Here is a 20091-nt window from a genome sequence, read left to right on the forward strand (position 1 = left end):
AAACAATATGATTTATTAGAGAGATTTGTGATAATGCCTTAGCATTTGACCTCCCAAAAGATGTCTGAGTATTAACTATGTTTGCTCCCTTAAAAATGATTTTAAAGCTGAGCATAGAGGCTTATGCCTGTTATTTTAGTCCTTGGGTAACTGAGGCAAGCGGCTGTTTAAAGTTCCAGGCAAGCCTAGGCTACATCTTAAGGTCCAGACCAGCCTGGGTGACAATATGAGTTCCTGGTTCATCAACAAAATGGAAACAAAAGAAATAAAAGGAATGTGTTAAAGTGCTAAGTCTGTCTTGAACACGATATATTTAAGAAATGCAGGGCTGATAATAAAATACCAGTCTTAATAGGTCAGAAAGTAGGCTAGGAAAACAGCTCCACAGAGTACACGCTCCACATGCAGAAATCCCAGTTTAATCCCAGTATCACCTAAAATTTATGAACATAAAAATTAAAAAGTATTTCAGAAAGCATGAGAATGATATAGCTCAGGCATTTTTCCTTTACCCATGTCACAGGACGTTAAATCGATATGGGAATTGACAAACTGAAGATGGACACGCTGCAGAGAAACAATAGCACACTGTTCAGTATGTAAAAAGAGCATAAAAACTTAAATTCATAGTAAGGGCAAGCGAACACTTTGATTTTACAACCTGACAGGGCTGAAACAAGCTTAGTGTTGAACAAGGGAATTACACAACACTCTGGGTCAGGCAATATTTGCAAAGACTGTTTGTTCCTTGCTGTCATCTATTGTCTGTATAGAGTGAGGAGTGCCTGCAAATGGTGCTGGCTAAAGCAAATGCATTCTGCTTCTAAACCATCATCTGATTTGAATTTATTATCATACCATCTTCATAAAACCTTATTGCAGCTTAGTTGTCATTTTAACTCCACATGCTGTCCTGGGTCAAGATAGGCAGGCGTGTCTGTTTAGAAGAACTCCAGAAACGAGCTATTTACTGTAGCATTAATGATTGTCACTAATGACTAGTAATAAATGCCAAGAGAATTGTGTAGACCAACACTTCTCAGGAATCTATCTGATACTCTTAACATTTATAAACACAAAAGTAAAATGTAGTTGTGGACAATTAAGCTTTCATCTTAAGTGTGAAAAAAAGAGTGCACTTGATTGGATGCTACATCTTTGGATGATTTCAGTGCAGATTTTAAATTACAAGCTCTGTGGATGCGTTTGCATCCCTGACCTGAGCTAGCCACTCATCTCATTCTGAATGAATTTAAAACTCAGTGGTCAACACTGAGAATTCATGAGCATATCCAGTCTCCTCTGACCCGAGGATAGAGGTATTGAGAAACTTGAATTCATGATTTTTCATGATCCACACGGAGGCGAGGGTGGTGCCTCGACAATTTTTATCATCTCTGAAGGCAAAATCCATCTGCAGATGCCATTCTCTAAGAATAATTTAGAGACTTTTGCTAGGTCCATTTATTCTTTTGGGTTATTAAGAAATCAATTGGTAAGTAGCCACTGTAGTCTAATAAAATTTTCTTTTACAGCATTTTGTTAAATGTCAACATTTATATTAGTCTTCATTGTTGCGATCTTTCTTTTTCAGCATAAAACTGTCAAAAGAATTAATTACCAGAGAGCTCAGTATTACTCTTGGACCACAAAATCAAGAAACTGACTGTTGCAACAGCAGTGACAGGAATATTTGAGAATGGGATATTGCTCAGTCTCATACCAATGCTAAGATGTCCCAGACCTAGTCTAAGTTCTTTAGTGTTTTACATATGTGTGTGTGTGTGTGTGTGTGTGTGTGTGTGTGTGTGTGTGTATACATAATGAACATACTCTGAATATAAAGTTTATGGAGTAATATTTTGGAGGAATTTTAATCCAGCAAAATGGCTGCTTTGGCAAAGGATCCCATCCAAAGACCTAGGTCTGTGTGATATGTCTGGCATTTATACATGCCATACACCTTTAATCCCACTGGCTGGAATGCAGACATGCCCTTAGTATACACCTTTAATCTTAAACAATGTTGATAAGGCTAGTGAAGCATCCATGTTTGAAAGTGATATCTAATTGAGATACAGACAAAGTGACAAATAAAGAGAAAGTTTTGATAGTGAGAGATAGGATATACCCAGCTCTCATGAGAAGAGACAAAAAAAAAAAAGACTTAAGAGAGCACGGGGTGGGGGGGTGGGGGGTGGGGGTGGGGGAGAGTATGGTGGTGGAGTGGGGTGGTGGAGTGGGGGTGCAGAGGGGGAGTTTTACTGGGACAGTTTTACATAGACAGGTTGCAGAGAGAACAAGCTAGAAAAGGTGAAGACAGACAAGCCAAAGAATAAGAAGGAGACCACAGATTAGAACAAGTTGTCAGAAGTAGTTTGAGGCCAAGCAGAGCAATTCAGTCAGAAGCGGAGAGAAGCCAGTTTGAATCGATTCGCTTGGAGAGGAGTTTATTTTAGGCAAGTACAGCTGAGTTGAAAGAACTAGAACGGGTGACCTTATTTAACAGTGAGCCTCTGAGATGACAATTACATCTGGCAAGTAAAAGATTCTTCTACAAACACAATTAGGAAAGTTTACTTTTTTTTCCACAGTCAGGAATACAGTTGTGCTTATGGAAGGGATGTTATTAATGGTTGCAGGATGAAGAAACTGTATGGATCTGTGTTTAATTTGTCCAGTTAGTTTTACCTGAAATCTACCCAAACTTGTCCTGAGCACCAGTGTAAAAGTCTTTTTATAGCTTTTTGGCTCTTCATCTCCAGACTCAGGATTTTCTTTTCCCTTCAAAATAGTATCAGCTCATTTTTTAAGTTTCTGCCTTAATGTATGTTTTAATACTTCTGCTGACTTTTTGTTTTATGGCTCATTAGATTGACTTTATAAATCATGCTTATCTTTAACATATTGCTTAATCATCTTCTTTTGTCAGTACTTTCCTTAATTTATCTTTACTTTAGGATTCTAAGATGATAAAAAGAAGTTACTATACCAGACTTTTTTCTTCTGAATGACTACTCTTATGGAATATTTATATATGTACACAATATATATGCATATATGTATATATACATATATAAATCTTTAAAGATCTTCTGGGACATATATGTATATATAGATATATGTATAGTTATTTATCTAAAGGCCTAGATGGTTTTCTTTTTCACTGTTGGTTTTAACTTCTGTTTTATATTTATATATCAGACCTGTGCTGCATCTAGAAGCCTTCACATTTCTGTTGTACTCTTTCATTTTTCTTGTACAACAAAATGCATTAAAAATCAGGAATGAACTTCAAACATATGCAGAAAGGAAAGACTTAAGGGATGCGAAAACCCTTTTCAAACAAAAGCTACAATATGAAATGATTAATTCAAGGACACTTAGCATAAAACATGTTCAAAGACATCTCTTTGAATTACTGTGTGCTTTTTTAAAATATGGAAATATTATGAAAACAGGAAAGACAGCTAAAATAAAGCCCATTTGTAATATTCATGAGCTCCAGGGAGAATGTTTTAGGGGGAGTCAGTCTGGGCGCTGACCAGCACTGACTGGAGAGTCAGAGTCTCCACCTGGGCTCTTCCCTTTGCTACCTGGATCTGACTCAGTGGGTGGTGACTGGGGTGGGGTTCAGTCACATTACTGTTCATGCAGAAAAGAATCAGGTTTTCTTTCTCCAAAAATGCATATTTCATTGTTTTAAGTCTGCAGTGATGCCTGTGATAAAATATATTCTTTCAAGAAAACAACAGAAAGTGAAAATGATGATGACTCCATGCAAATGCCCTTTTGAGAGGAAAATTAACACCACAGCTCTCTTTTTTATGCCCAGTGATTATTGTGAGTTGTCACATGTGGCTTTGCTTTACTCATGATTATTATGTATTGTCCTGACTTGCCTATTTTAGAAAATGAATTTCCTTACTTGTAGAAAAAAAAAGATTTCCATTTCCTTCTATTCTACAACATTTTAATTATGTAACTTTTCCCCCTGTGCTTTGCTTTCTATCAAGTTATACTGAGATGTTGACTTGTTGAATGTATCTCTAAACTTTCCTCCAGTGAAAAGTGGAGAGAATTAAACTGCACTTGCTCTTCAAGGGTCAATATTATTGTTCTTAAAAAAAGCCCTTCAGCCTCTTAATATAAAGTGAAGCTTAACATAAATAATATGAATCTTTCAAATTTTAGAGACAGTTATATGCTTTTTAAAATGCTGAAAATTAATATTTCACATTTAAAAAGAAAAATATCATGCATATTTTCATTGCATCTAAGCCATACACTAGGATTCATAATTTTGTGTTATTTGAATTTACCAAGTATGTGTTCCCATGCTGTCAGGTCCAATGGCTTCTTTCATGTTGATGGACTTTCAATTCGGTATAATATGTACTGTTATTGTTTATTTTTAGGTGAATTTCTTTTCATTTACAGGAATCTCTCATCCAGTAATTAATTTACCTACAAATAAGAAAGAAAAATGCTGGTTGTAGGTATTACCTCAACTAGAACTGCTAGCCAGTGGTGAGAGTGGCTGTTGTCCTCTGTCCTTTTCCTCCTGTTGTGTAGCTTTTATCTGTTGGTCAGCGGACACTCTGTCTCCATTATGGTACAGGAAAAACAAGAAAATGCACACCTCTTCATAATGTTCAGTGGCCAGAGCTATGTCACATGTCCCAGCTGCAAGGGAAACCAGAATATCAAGTGTCTATAGCCTGCAACAGGAGAAAATATATCAGGAAACTTCTGTGCTGTCCTCTGAAGACACAGTTTTCTAGAAATCAGGTTAACATGAAACTGTCTAAATATTTCATACACAGATTTCAGAATGTTCTCATTTCTCCTGAGCTCAGCTTTTCCTGGGCGGCAACTGGAGTGAGGTTCAGTCCCATTGATGTTCGTGCAGAAAAGAATCAAGTTTTTTTCTTTCTCCTAAATGAACATTCCATTAGTTTTAGTGTGTAACTGCAGTAAGACTCCTTTGTCCAGTTTTATTTTGGAATGTTCTGGTGAGAAGGAGATGTCTGGTCTGATTCTCATTTTTCTTTTTAAATGAAGGACATGTCTACTTTTCTCACCACAGACAGCTTTAACATTCTTAGTCCATTACATTTATTGCTCCTTGTGTTTACTTCTGAAATTGTTTAGTAATACAGGTCAGTATCAGTTGATTCTTATCATTTGAAAATTCTAATTTTAATGTTTTCATTAAGATATAATTTATATACTTAAGATTTACTTCTTTAAGACCAGGCAGTGGTGTTACATGCCTTTAATCCCAGCATTAGGAGGCAGAGGCAGGTGGCTCTCTATGAGTTTGAGGCCAGCCTGGTCTACAAAGTGAGTGTAGGACAGCCAAGGCTACTCAGAGAAACCATGTCTTGAAAAACAAAACAAAACAAACAAACAAAAAGATTTACTTCTTTATTAAATAGTTCAACCATTTTAGTGTATTTTCAGAATTGTGCACAAATCATCTAAATCTAAATTTACAATACCTTAATCAAGAATTGTACCTATTAGAAGTCTCTTCATCCACATGTCTGACTCTGCTCAGGGGCATACAGCCAATAATATACTTCCTTTACCTATGGACATGACTCTTTTAGCATATACCATGTTAATAAGATCATTAAATATATGGTATTTTGTGGCTGCCTTTTGTCATTTAATGGGATTTTTTGAGGGTCATGTATTTTCAATATTATTTATTTTAACTTGTACACAAAAAATTATACATCTTCATGGGTGACCAGGTATTTTGGTTGATGTATATATTGTATAACATTTGGCATTTATCTTCATGGAAAAATCACCTATTGCTTTTTATCTGAGTGACATATTTTTTCAGATTTATTTTCATATTAAAATTTCTGGAGCTCTTTCTATGAAAGGATAAGCAAGAATATTTAGCTCTTACATTATAAATAGCATAGAAGTTTAATTCAAGAACTAATACTTAGGCTATTGCAATCATCTTTATGGGGATAAGAAAGAGTTTGATATTTTGATAGACAGTTTTTACAGATAGCCAAGGTACAAACAGGAGCTGCTACAGGGTCCTTCTGGTGAGGTTATCACGTCTAAATAAGACAGCGATTGAGGAGGGAAATGCACAGCAGAGTAAGAGGATATTAAATACAGTTACCACAAGAGTCATTTTTATTGGCTAGATATTATCATGTATCCTGATGAACTTCATTGATCACCCTCTGGCGTATTTTCTCCTTTATTTCCCATGAAAGAAAGAGCAAATGAGAAAAACTAAAAGTGCATTTCTGAAGTAAGACACACACTTCATAGAAATCCACATATTGAGAAAGCTAGCTTGCCCTCTAGATACCAGTGGTTAGAGGGTCCAGTAAGGACTTTGTCTGGCATTGACAGTGAGCTCCAGGGATCATCCCTCCTTACATGAATACAAGGCATAGAGTGAAGGCTTTGGTTCTGCTCTGCAGGCTCCAAGAAGCCTGAGTATAATACATATCTGTGGGTTCAGAAGAGAGGGGATGATCCAAAGCTTGTATCTGAGCACTGGATCTTAAGGGTAGAGTTCTCTGAGGCCCTCAGTTCTTAGAAAAAAAACATGAGAAAATTAAAATATATGAAGATTAATATAAAACCTACCACCATAATTACATAGATCATGTCTATGTTTGTTTCTGGTGTTTTAGTATCTACATTGTATCTCTTGAAAGAGATTAATTGAAATTTATACTGTTCATATAATTTTTTACTATATGTGGTGCAGGTGCAATGAACAAGCCAGAGAAGAGACATTATCATATTTATAGAAGTAGCAGTCAATTGTGACCAAAGTCAGGAGCAATAAAATTAGAAACAAGACTCACTGTGGCCGCAGTATCCACAGCACAGGATATTGTGTGAGTAGAGGCCTGAGGTACTTCACTACATCTTTGGGTTGGGTGAGACTCCAAGAGGTTTTCTCTGAGGAAATGACTAATGGCTATAAGTGGGCTACCATTGCCAGATACTGCAACAAATTAGGAGAGGGAGAAAGAGAAAGAGCATCATTTCAAATGAGGAAAATGGCCACTTTACAGGGAGAACATTATGCATTCAAAAGACATTAAGCAGTTAGCTGTGAGTGGGTAAAAGGGAGGGGGCAGGAAGGTACATAGAAAAAGCTGAAGCTGCTGAAGGCCAGGTAATATGGGGCTTCATGTGCATCCTAAGGTACTTAACCTTGGCTATAAGGGAAATGAACTCACTGAATGGCTTTAATTAGGGGACTGCCATTACAAGGTGTGTGTTTCAGAAAGATTATTATGACTGCTCCATGGAAAAATGTGATGGGAGAGACAAGGCTGCAGGAAATGAATGCAGTTAGCAAGCTTTGAGAACTCCACACAAGAGATGATAGGGACGTGAGATGTGGTGGTAGTTCAAACAGGGAGGTAGCAACATAGGGAGAACAGGTTGGATAGATGCAGGAACCAGAAGGTGAAACTCCGGAGGACTAATAATATGTGGGAGAGTTGACAGGAGGAGGAGGAGGAGTCATGTGCTGACTAAGGTGGGTAGGAGAATGTTAGATGGCGCACTAAGTGTAGACCCATTGTGACCATTTTATGATTCCCATCACAGGTGGGCTTGTTGCTTCCATTGAAGAAAGAGGACGTGTTGAGTGTGCACATGGATTGCATGACGTTCCTTGGTACTAACTGGCACCCTTAGGTCACTGACAACCATGGTTTTTTTTTTTCATGCTTTTATTTGACTGTCAAATCACTTTATTCTTTTAAACATCAGTGCTTGCTCTTTGTGTTTATAAGCTCTTAGCATTCGTGTAAATGAGGTCCAATCCCTGCCCACAAGTAGCTTTCAATGTCGTTTTGATCTGCAGCACGCGGTGACTAGGAGGAGAAGGACCAGACTGATTCAGACTTAATCTCATTATCACATGCCAACTTAGTAACAAATGCTACATTTTGATTTACTATCTAAGAAGTAATTTGAGTTTCACAGTCCTATTTTTCTTCTATTCTAGTGGGATTTTTTTCCCCCTCCTGATTACTGGAAAAGGAATTGTGACACAGCGAACATGACCGTTCAATACGCAATCTCTGGTAAGACCTCAGTCTTTAACTGAATATTGCTACATGCAAAACCTGCCTTTCATATCCCATCTGTAGCTATATGGGGACCTGACGAGTGACTTAAGTTCTGGGCAATGAGAGTTCTGTCATGTAGGGCTTCTGAGATGTCTCCTGACAGAATGGAGCACCATATTACCTCACAGTTGAGTCCATCCTATTACCTAAAGTGCTAATGGAGAATCTGGAATTGGAGTGGCCATATTGGATTTTGCATAGAGGCTCCAGGGTGGCATAGCAGTGATCTGGAAAGTCCCTAGTTGCATGATGACATCACAGAACTACCACAGACTTCCAGCAATAGAAATATCAGTCATTCTTCACATGGAAGAGAAATACATTCCTCATTATTTTTAGCTAATGTAATTATACAATAAGCAGCCAAACGTATCCCTAACACATTAACACTCAACCCAAAATTTAAAAATATCAATTAACCAGAGAAATTATTTGCTCAGGGACTCTTTTCTAGTCAACTAAATGTTGGCTGAGAGATTATTCTTGCAGTCAGTTTTAGGAAGGTATGCCCAGATTAACAATTGACACAGTTGGAATTATGAGACTTGGGACTCAGGAACAAGAAAGAGCATCCCAATTAGAAAATTCTCAAGTGGTAGGGGAAAGTGGCATGGTTTCAGCTCACACTGTACCCAGCAGGATACTTTGTGGTGGTGCACTTGTAAGGAAAACCTCAGGCAAAAGTACTGTGAACCCAGGGCAGTGAATTCCAGTGCACACACAACAGAACAAAAGTGTCCTCCTCCAGTCTCTCCTTTGTCAGGGGAGATGAGAAAGAACAAAGCTTGATCAACTAACTCTAGGAATTCAATTATGTGCTCTTGTGTATCTGGGCTGACCCATGTCTTTAGCAGCTCATCTAATTAGATGAACTGGGCAATTTGCCATTCAGTATTTTTGACTTGTTTTTGTCATCTCAGGTAGGACTGTGTTCAATTTGCATCTCTAGTTCTTCTTGAGAAAACTGCTTTTGAGGAAAATTGTTAATGCTTATTGCAAACAATGTTTAAGCAGGTTGATTTCAACTTTCCAAGATACTATTATGAAATTTATGTAAAAATATCTGTTATATATTGTAGTATACCAACTCATATAATGCATTTATATATACATTCACACAGATAGAAAAGGAGAATGAGAAAAGTGGATGACCCTGAATCACACCATGTTTTAACGTAGTAAATTCAATAAGTTATGACAATCTATCTGCATACTGAAGATAGATTACAAATAAGGTCTCTCCTTCACAAAATGTCTTAGAATAGTGAGTACAAAAATTGATTTATGATTAACATCATAAATCCCTTATCAGTCGCAATCACATGAGTACGGCATATGGATTAACTTTGCTCCTTTCCCGAGAAGACAATGTTGACAGAACAGGTGACCACGAAGCACTCGGGATTCCCAGGTCATTGATCTGTAGCTTTATCTTCTTTAGTGTTAGAAGAATAATTGTCCAGAAATGACAAATGTTGCCAACACTTTGTTCCCTAGACAATGGAATTGTGAAGCAGGCAATTATACTTAGAAGTTTCAGATCAATATTTTGATAACTTTTAAAGATGAAACATGTTTCTGATAGTAGCCAGAGTTAAGGGCTGCATTAGGAGGAAGGCTTTCAGGCAGGGATTCAGTCTGGGTTGAACTGTAATTAATGATGTGTCTATAATATTGGTAGACTATCAAGTGAAATTAGCTAACAAATGCCACTATGTTTTTACTTCTGCTTTCATAATTTGCTGTATCTTAAGATAAATGGGGTAAAATTAATAGCAGCTGATAATATGGCAGCCCATTTACTTTAATTAAATGTTTTTCAACTTTCAAGTAATACATTTAGCTTCAAAGATGATAGCACTTGTAATTTTTAACTGGGAAATTAATAATTTCACTTTTGTTTAAACTTTCTGAATAATTTCTACCATTCTTTCAGACGTAAAACACCACAAGTATTTTAAAATTAGCTCTTATTCATAATTTAATCCTGTAAAATAAAAAAGAATAAACTCCTGAAAAATATTCATTTTCTAGATCTAGCTGAGAAAAAAAGTGATTTTCCTCATTTCTGTTGTAACTTCTAACACACCATTACATTGATCAATGACCATTTTTACTTGCTTTGAGTCAGGAAACTAGAATTTTCTTATGTTTCTTCTCATGAACTTACTGAAAGACACCATTATCTATAAGAGGAACCTAATACTAAATTTTGGGAGTTTCTTGAATAAGCATGAAAAGCGTTATAAAAATATCCTACATGAACAGAGACTGAACCATAAAATATTTGCTGAAATAGAAGCAAAACTAAGAATCCATAAGGCAACAATTTTAAAGCAGTGATTTATGAAGAGAATGTGTAAGAGAAAGAGTGTGCAGTCTCAAACTCATGGAATTTAAACACCCCACTACTCAATGATGGATGGGCAAAAGAATAACTCATGACTAAATGACTATATGAACTATATTTAGTTTCATAACTAAATGAAAATAAAAATACAACATATTAAAACATCTGAGACACATTTAAAGCAGTTCTAAGATGGAAATTTGTAGTTACATTAAACAATCAGAAAGAGCATAAATAAATGACCTAATGATACAACTCAAGAGTTTGGAAGCATAAGAACAAACCAAACCCAAACCAAAATCAAATGGACAGCAAGAAATAATAAAAAAACAGAACAGAAATTAATGAAATGGAAACAAAGAAAACAATACAAGTAATCAATGAATCTAAGAGCTAGTTCTTTGTGAAGATAAACCAGATTGACAGATTCTTGGCCCAACTAACTGAAAGAAAAAGTTACCTAAACTAAAAAACTTACCCATGAAGTAGAAAACACATAAAAGTTTCAGAATATTATAAGGGAATATTTTAAAAACCTGGACTCCATTAAATTGGAAAATCTAAAAGAAAGGGATTTTCTACATTCATCAAAATCATTAAAGTTAACCAAGAAGATATTAGCAACCTAAACAAACTCATAACAAATAAAGAAATCAAAACCAGTAAAAAGCCTTAAACTAAATAATGTCCAGGTCCAGATAAAGTCACAGCAGAATTCTACCAGACTTTCAAAGATCTATAGCTAACCTTTTTAATATTAGTCAAAGAAATAAAAGAAGCATTCCCAAATTCTTTTTATGAAGCCAATATTAACCTAATACCAAAATCATGTAAAGACTCAGCAGAAGGGAAAACAACAGGCAAATAGCCTGATGAAAATCAAATCAAAAAATCCTCTTGAGAAGCTTGAAAACTGAACATAGACATACATAAAAAAGATTATCCCCCATCACGAAGCTGGCTTTATCCTCGAGATTCAAGGCCCATTCAACATATGCAAATTAATAAATGCAATAGCTTAAATAAATGGACTCAAGTGATGAAAATCACTTGATCAGATCAATAGATAAAAAAGAAACCTTTACAAAATCCAACGTGCTGTCTTGATTAAAGTCCTAGAAGGGGTAGAACTGGAGGGAGCATACCTCAACATAATAAAAGCTATATACAACAAACCATAAGCAAACAACCTCCTAAATGGAGAAGAGTTGAAGCAATCTATTTGAAATCAGGAATGGGATAGGGCTTCCCACTATATCTACTCAGTTACAATATTGTGCTTGAAGCACTAGCTGGACCAATAAAGCAAGAAAAGAAATTAAAGAGATATAACCAGGAAAAAAGTGAAATTATACCTATTTAAAGATGATGTGCTATTAAACATAAGAGGTCCAAAAATTCTATAAGAGAGAAAAACTTCTAAAAATAATCAACAACATCAGATAAATGGCTGAATTAACTTACAAAATTCAATAGGTTTTCACCATCCACAAACACACAGCAGAGATCATGGACATACCCCCATTCACAATAGCCTCAAAGACAATAAAATATCTCAGAATAAATCTAAGCAAGGACATAAAAGACCTATTCAGTGAAAATGGGAGGATATTCATTGCTTATGGATTGGTAAAATTAATATCATAATAATTATCTTTCTACCAAAACTGAATTATAGATCCAATATAGTCCCAGTCAAAATCCTCATCTCATTTTTTACAGAAATAGAAAAACTCTTAATATTCATTTGGAACCACAAAAAGACACCAAAAATATCTAAAAATACTGAAATAATACTGAATGGATTACCATTCTTGACAGCAAGATATATTACTGAGTAGTGGTGGTGGTAGTGGTGGTGGTGGTGATGGTGGTGGTGGTGATAGTAGTAGTAGTAGTAATAATAATAATAATAATAATAATAATAATAATAATAATAATAAACCGGTATGGTATTAATATAAAAACAGACATTTAGACAAGTTGAACAAAATAGAAGATCTAAACATGAGTATGCATAACTACAACATTTTATATTTTGCAGAGATGCTAATGACATACACTGACGAAAAGATAACATCTCAGCAAATCATGTGGAGAAAACTGCATAGTCACATGTGGAAAGAAATTAGACCCACATCTATCAGTTTTCATAAAACAATCTATGAGTGGATCACAGAATTAAGTGAAAACCAGAAACACTGAAACTTCTAATAGAAAACATAGGTAGTACATGATATAGGTGAAGGAGAAACTTTTCTGAATAGGACTCCATTTTTCCAGGAATGAAGACCCCCAATTGACAAGATAAACCTCATAAATTAAAATAAAATCCTCTGAACAGCTAAGTTAACAACCAACAAAATAAAAAGAACACCGACAGAATGGGAAAGAATCATTGACAGAGTATTAGAATGGAGAATAGATAAAGAACTCAAAAAATAAAACTCAAACAAACAACCCATTCAAAAACTGGTCTTAGGATGTGAACAGAGAGTTATCAAACAAAGAAATAAAAGTAGGTGAGACGTATCTCAAAAAATGTTCACAAACAAGATCCAACATTCTTCTGCATTCAAGAAACACATCTCACCCACAGGACAGATATTATCTCAAAGTAAAAGGCTGGAAAAAATATACCAAGCAAATGGTCACAAGAAGCAAGCTAGTATAGCCATTTTAATATCTAATAAAATAGACTTTCAACCAAAATTAATCAAAAGGGATGAGGAAGGACACTTCATACTCATCAAAGGTAAAGTCAATCAAGAGGACATCACAATTCTGAACATCTATGCTCCCAATACAAGGGCACCCACATTTGTAAAAGAACTATTAAGAAAGCTTAAACCACACTTCCATCCCCGCACATTAGTAGTGAGAGACTTCAACACTCCACTTTCACTGAAGGATAGGTCATTGAAACGGAAACTAAGCTGAGAAATAACATCATTAACCAACACCATGAATCAAATGGAGCTAACAGATATTTATAGACCTTTTCACCCAAATACAAAGGATTATACCTTCTTCTCAGCACCCCATGGAACCTTCTCCAAAATTGATCACATCATAGGTCACAAAGCAAGCCTCAACAGATACAAGAAGATTGAAATAATACCTTGTATCCTATCAGATCACTGTGGTCTAAGGCTGGACTTCAACAACAAGAGGAATAACAAAAAGCCTACAAACACATGGAAACTAAACAACTTTCTACTTAATGACACCTGGGTCAGGGAAGAAATAAAGAAAGAAATTAAGGAATTCATGAAATTCAATGATAATGAAGAAACAAAATACCCAAATTTGTGGGACACATTGAAAACAGTGCTAAGAGGAAAATTCATAGCACTACTTTAGAAAGAAAGTAGAAACATATAAGCAACTTAATGACACATCTGGAAGCCCTAGAAAAAAAGAAGCAGAAACACCCAAGAGGTGTAGACATCTGGAAATAATCAAACTCAGGGCTGAAATTAATAAATTAGAAACAAAGAGAACAATTCAAAGAATCACAAAACAAGGAGTTGGTTCTTTGAAAAAATCAACAAGATAGACAAACTGTTAGCCAAACTAACTAAAAGCCAGAGAGACACTATCCAAATCAACGAAAGCAGAAATGAAAAGGGAGACACAACAACACACACAGAAGAAATACAAAGAATCATAAGATCCTACTTTAAAGGCATATATGCCACAAAATTTGATAATCTAAGGGTAATGGACAATTTTCTTGATCGATTCCTCTTGCCAAAATTGAATCAGGATCAGATAAACAAATTGAATAGTCCTATTTCTCCTATAGAAATAGAAACACTCATTGATAGTCTCCAAACCAAAAAATGTACAGGGCCAGACGGTTTCAGGGCAGAATTCGACCAGATCTTCAAAGAAGACCTAATACCAATACTCTTCAAGCTACTCCAAAAGATAGAAACAGATGGAACATTACTAAATTCATTCTATGAGGCCGTAGTCACGTTGATACCTAAACCTCACAAAGACCCAACAAAAAAAGAGAATTTCAGACCACTTTCTCTTATGAACATTGATGTAAAAACACTCAACAAAATACTCGCAAAACAAATGCAAGAGCATATCAAAGATATCATTCACCATGACCAGGTAGGCTTCACTTCAGGCAGGCAGGGATGGTTTAATATATGAAAATCCATCGATGTAATTCACCATATAAACAAACTGAAAGAAAATAACCACATGATCATCTCCTTAGATGTAGAAAAAGCATTTGACAAAATCCAATACCCATTCATGTTTAAAGTTTTGGAGAGATCGAGAATACAAGGCATATACCTAAACATAATAAAGTCTATATACAGCAAGCCAATAGCCAACATCAAATTAAATGGAGAGATACTCACAGAAATCTCTCTAAAATCAGGGACCAGATAAGTGATCCCCAAAATTCCACCAGAGAACTCCTACAGCTGATAAACACCTTCAGCAAATTGGCTGGATACAAAATTAACTCAAAAAAAGTCAGTAGCCTTCCTATATACAAATGACAAATACAGAGGAAGAAATTAGGAAAACTACACCCTTCACGATAGCCACGAGCAATATAAAATATCTAGGAATTACTCTAACCAAGCAAGTTGAAAGACTTGTTTGAAAAAAATTTCAAAACTCTGAAGAAAGAAATTGAAGATGACATGAGAGGATGGAATGATCTTCCTTGCTCATTGATTGGGAGAATTAACATAGTAAAAATGGCCCTCTTACCAAAAGCAATCTACAGATTCAATGCAATCTGTATCAAAATACCTACACAATTTTTTAAAGACTTGAAAGTTCAATTCTGAACTTCATATGGAAAAACAAAAAACCTCAGAATAGCAAAAAACAATCCTATACAATAAAAGATCCTCTGGAGGAATCTCCATACCCAATCTCAAGCTGTACTATAGAGCCACTGTAATTAAAACAGCATGGTACTGGCACAGCAACAGGCTGGTTGATCAATGGAATCGAATTGAAGACCCAAAATGAATCCATACACATATGATCACTTGATTTTTGACAAGGAAGCCAAATCTATTCAATGGAAAAAGGATAGTATTTTCAACAAATGGTGCTGGTCTAACTGGATGTCTACATGTAGAAAATTGCAATTGGATGCATATTTGTCACCATGCAAAAACTCAAGTCCAAGTGGATAAAAGACCTTAACATAAAACCAGAGACACTAAATCGGTTAAAAGAAAAAATGGGGAAGAACCTGGAACACATTGGCACAGGAAACAACTTCCTGAACAAAACACCAACAGCCTAGGCCTTAAGGTCAACAAATAATAAATGGGACCTTAGGAGGCTGAGAAGCTTCTGTAAGGTAGGGAGCACTATTAACAGAACAAAGAGACAGCCTACAGACTGGGAAAAGATCTTCATCAACCCTACATCTGACAAAGGTCTTCCTCAGTCACAGTCATAGGGGAGGGGGAGTAAGGGGAAAATGGAAGGGAGGGAGGAATGGGAGGATGCAAGGGATGGGATAAGAATTGGGATGTAATATGAATAAATTAGTAAAATATATTTTTAAAATGATCACAATCCCTAGCAATTAAGAAAATGAAATTCAAAGTAAATTTGATATTTCATCTTCCCTCAAACAGAATGACAAAGATCAACAAAACAGCCAACAGTCAGTACTAAAGAGGATGCTGGGGGCGGGGAGGGGGCAGGGATCACTCATTTACTGTTGATGGGTTTGAATACCACTCCAGCTACTCTAAAAATCAGTGTGTAAAAGTTCCAAATTTCTAAAATTAAATCTACCATGTGACCCAGTTAACCACCCTTTGGTTATGCCCAATGGACTTGACAACTTACTCCATAGCTCCTTGTTCCGTGTCTCTCTGTTGACGGTAGGTAGGAAATGAAATCAGCTGAATGATTTTATTAGTTACTTTTCTATTGATGTGAAGAGACACCATACCAAGGTAATAAAAAAAAAGTCATTTAACTGGGGTTTGCCTACAGTTTCAGAGGGTGAGTCCATGTGCACCATGGTTAGGAGCATGGCAGCAAGCAAACAGGCATGACACTGGGAAAGCAGCAGATAGAGAGGAAGAGACTGGGTCTAGCATGGGCTTCTGAAATCTCAAAACACATCCCCAATGGCACTTTCTTCAACAAATCTACACTTCCCAATCCTTTTATTGGGATTGCTAGGTTTCCAATACCAGACATAGTTTTCCCTTCTACTGAAAGGGCCTTATATCTAATTAGAGGGACGTTGGCTACTACCAGCACATGAGTGCTGCTGATGAACCTGCAGGGTCTTCATGCCACGCTGGTTATCCTTGTGCTTTATCGGCATTAGAGTTGGGCAGGACGATTTTTATTCTGCCAACTAAGGACCAAGCATTCAAACATATGATTCTATGCTGGCTATTCGCATTTAAACACCACAATGTCCTTCAACAAATGAGTGGATAATTAAATATAGTTAATATACAGTATGGAATACTATTCAATGGTGAAGTAAAATAAAATTGTGAAGTTTGAAGGCAAATAGATGGAACTAGAAAATTTCATATTGAGTGAAATGACTGAGACCTGAAAAGACAAACATTCTCTCATCCGTTCCTAGATACAGCATGAAGTAACCTTCACAGAAACTAGGAAAGTAAAAAGGGGACAAACGGGGAGTATTTAGAGAGGGAGTTAGCAGGATACAAAAGATTTGAAGGAGGAAAAGAGAAAAATCAGCTGGTGCTTTAATTCATGAGTGGGGAGGGAGGCCAGTGCAGAAGGAAAGGGAGGGAAGAAGGTTAAATAATGATAAAGATACATGGAAAACCAATAAGGATTATATTATTAATTATCCAAAATTACATCACACACACATACACACACACACACACACAAACACAAACACACACACATATATATATATGTGCAACCTGGCCTGACAAAGCTCATTCCATGAGCCATATATAGACTATATTATAACAAACTCTCTAATACCAAATATGAGAAACCCTCCTTTTGAGATGTTGGTCATGAGAATTCAAGTGACTCCCAAACAATATAGCAACTGCTTTTGCCTATGGTTGTTTCTCAAATATTGAAGGTTAGTCTCTGTTGCTGAAGACACCATACACTTTGAAAACAAAACGTGGAGGCCTCTGGGTGGATCTTACTTGAAAAGCTCTTTGTTGAGTATTCATATACTGGAATTAGTTTCCTAGAGAGGGAAGCAACTGATAGTTCTACCCAGCTGCAATGCAATCAGTAGTCCTGCCCAACTGTAATGCTTATGAAACACAACAGCCACCAGCATGTTTCCATGAACAGAATAAAAGATTAGACCACTCATATGTTTAAACTTAAGTTTAATTTTACATAGAATCCTCTTGTATCTAGAAGAGGCCACTGGAAAACCTCATGTTGTATTGTGACATGTGATAGCAAAAATAAGAACGATCTATAAAGATCGTTGGGCTTTTTTCAGTGCTTTTCTAATGTTTTACGTTGCTTTTCCATTTCTGACGTCATTCAGAAACGTCTTCACAGATGTGGATCTCTGTCTTCCTTCTGCTTGAAAATGTGTTCCTGACCTGGAAATGCTGCTTAGACTCCAGATAATAAGTCATTGTTAGCCTTCTTTAGGATGCCACCACTGATGATGCTCGGGTGCTTCCCTTATTTCATGGAGATTAATGGAAGGACATTATTGTCACATTGTGGTATCGAGATGGCGAGGACATTGACTGTGATGCTGTGGGCAGAAGTGTGTGGAGGATAGACAAACCCCACAGCCCTCTATGCATCAAGAGGAGAAGGGACTCAACCTTTTCAAGTGTGACTTTTTTTAGAGGGGAATGATGACCCTGAGTCACATTGGTTGCCCAATGGAAGAGGAAAATGACTGAGTTTAGATTTATCTTGCATATTTTAACAAGGTCCATTCAAGCTGTATTGAAATCTCTAAATTTGCATTCTAGTAGGGATTTTAGTTCATAGTTTAAAAGTTGGGGCTGTACGAAAGTACATATTAAGTGACTATCATATTTGTGGGTGAAGAGTTGGGGAGAAGAGGTTAGAATCTGACACTTGGTAAGTATAGATATTTGGGGGTAAAAAATGAAACTGGTGAAGGTAAAAGAACTGTGTAAGAGATGGGAGAGACTAGGATATAGCTCAATATTATGAAGTAATGGTGAGAAAGAAATTTTTAAAGTTTTTTCCGAGTTTCATCATAGATGTGTATATATTATGGCAACACTAAGATCTCTTTCAAGAGCCATTTCGTAGACTGGTAGATTGACAGCTCAAGGGACCACTTCTTCAGACCCACTACTCGGTTAGACCAGTTTTCCCTGGCTGTTGCCAGTCAGTGACTAACTATAATGGGAATGTTATTATAATGGTTTCTGTTCAACATTGGCTGCTAGGCAATTGTTCCTTGGAGACTCCACTATAGCCTGAATGATTTTCTTGGAACTATGCTGCTGTCTTCCCATACTACCCCTCTGGCCCTTTACTCCTTTATCGTATACTGAGCCTGCTGTTGCTGACTCTACTGTTGTCCCTTTATCCTTCACAGGCCTGTTTCCCAACTTACCTCTTGGCATTTGCTTCTAAGAAAGGCACACTGATACAATTACCAGCTTCAGTTTAATAGTTGACCTGGACATCTCTAGTTACCTGAATCTATAAGAAATATTAGCTAAGACCCTGAAATATTTATATGTAATTGGTGTATTTCCCTCCAAGATCTAGTTATTTAGTGGTATTGTCCATTACAAATTGTATTTATTGTCCTATCCATGGGAAAGATGAACAGAACTACTTTTGAGTTTATCAAAATGAGGGTCTTGCAGATCATCTCCGCTACTTTCTCTAGAAGTGGGCTAAAGAGGCTGATAGCTTGCCCTAACTAGTGCTGACATTAAGAGCAGAGTTAAGATTCATCATCAGTGGTTCTGTTTCCAGAGATCTATACTTTCCACCAAAACAGAACCAGGAACTCACACTGGCTTTCCAGTCTTTGAGGAAATCCTCAGTGTGGTCTCAGTCATAAATAGTATAGCACAGTTCTCTGTCCTTGGTGCTGGATCACAGGGCAGTAAGAACTGCTCCCTTTCGCATGGAGCTTATAGAGTAGTGGAGAACAGACTGCACTTATGAGATGCTGTCCATGCCTTTGTATTACTTACAAGACAAGTGCAGTGATATTATTTCTATATTCTGACTCTTAACTCCTAGTATCTATAAATAGAGTCACTTCAACTAGAGTACCAAAAGGAAGAGTAGGGATTGATACCAGCTTCTCTCTAAGAACTCTGCTCTCTGGAAGCTCAGCCTTGCACTAACACCCTTGAGATTTGAGAGCACTGATTGGATGGGTGTCCACTAAAGACAGTACATGTTGAATGAGGGCCAGAGGAAGATGATAGAATATAATTATGGAGTTTTCTTGAGAAACAAAGCCAAATATTATACAAAGAGATTCACCTCACAGGTGGCAAGCTTAAATTCTAATTTTATTTATTTATTTATTTGAGAACAATTTCTGCTGAAGATTTTTAAAAAATGAAATAGTTTTTTTCATACAATATATGCTTAATA

The 20091-nt window shown here is 36.4% G+C and overlaps 1 long non-coding RNA gene across 2 annotated transcripts in view; it reads left to right on the top strand.

The window, feature by feature from the left end:
* Positions 1–7966: 7966 nt before the first annotated feature.
* The window catches only part of LOC311595942, a 97518-nt gene continuing 85393 nt past the window's right edge, over positions 7967–20091 (top strand). For both annotated transcript variants that reach the window (XR_014778628.1, XR_014778629.1), the window contains exon 1: positions 7967–8096. This is a non-coding gene — a long non-coding RNA (uncharacterized lncRNA). The remainder of the gene's footprint in view (positions 8097–20091) is intronic.

The sequence above is a fragment of the Acomys minous genome (genome assembly GCF_964271855.1).
Source record: "Acomys minous genome assembly, chromosome: 4".
In the NCBI taxonomy this organism is placed as follows: domain Eukaryota; kingdom Metazoa; phylum Chordata; class Mammalia; order Rodentia; family Muridae; genus Acomys; species Acomys minous.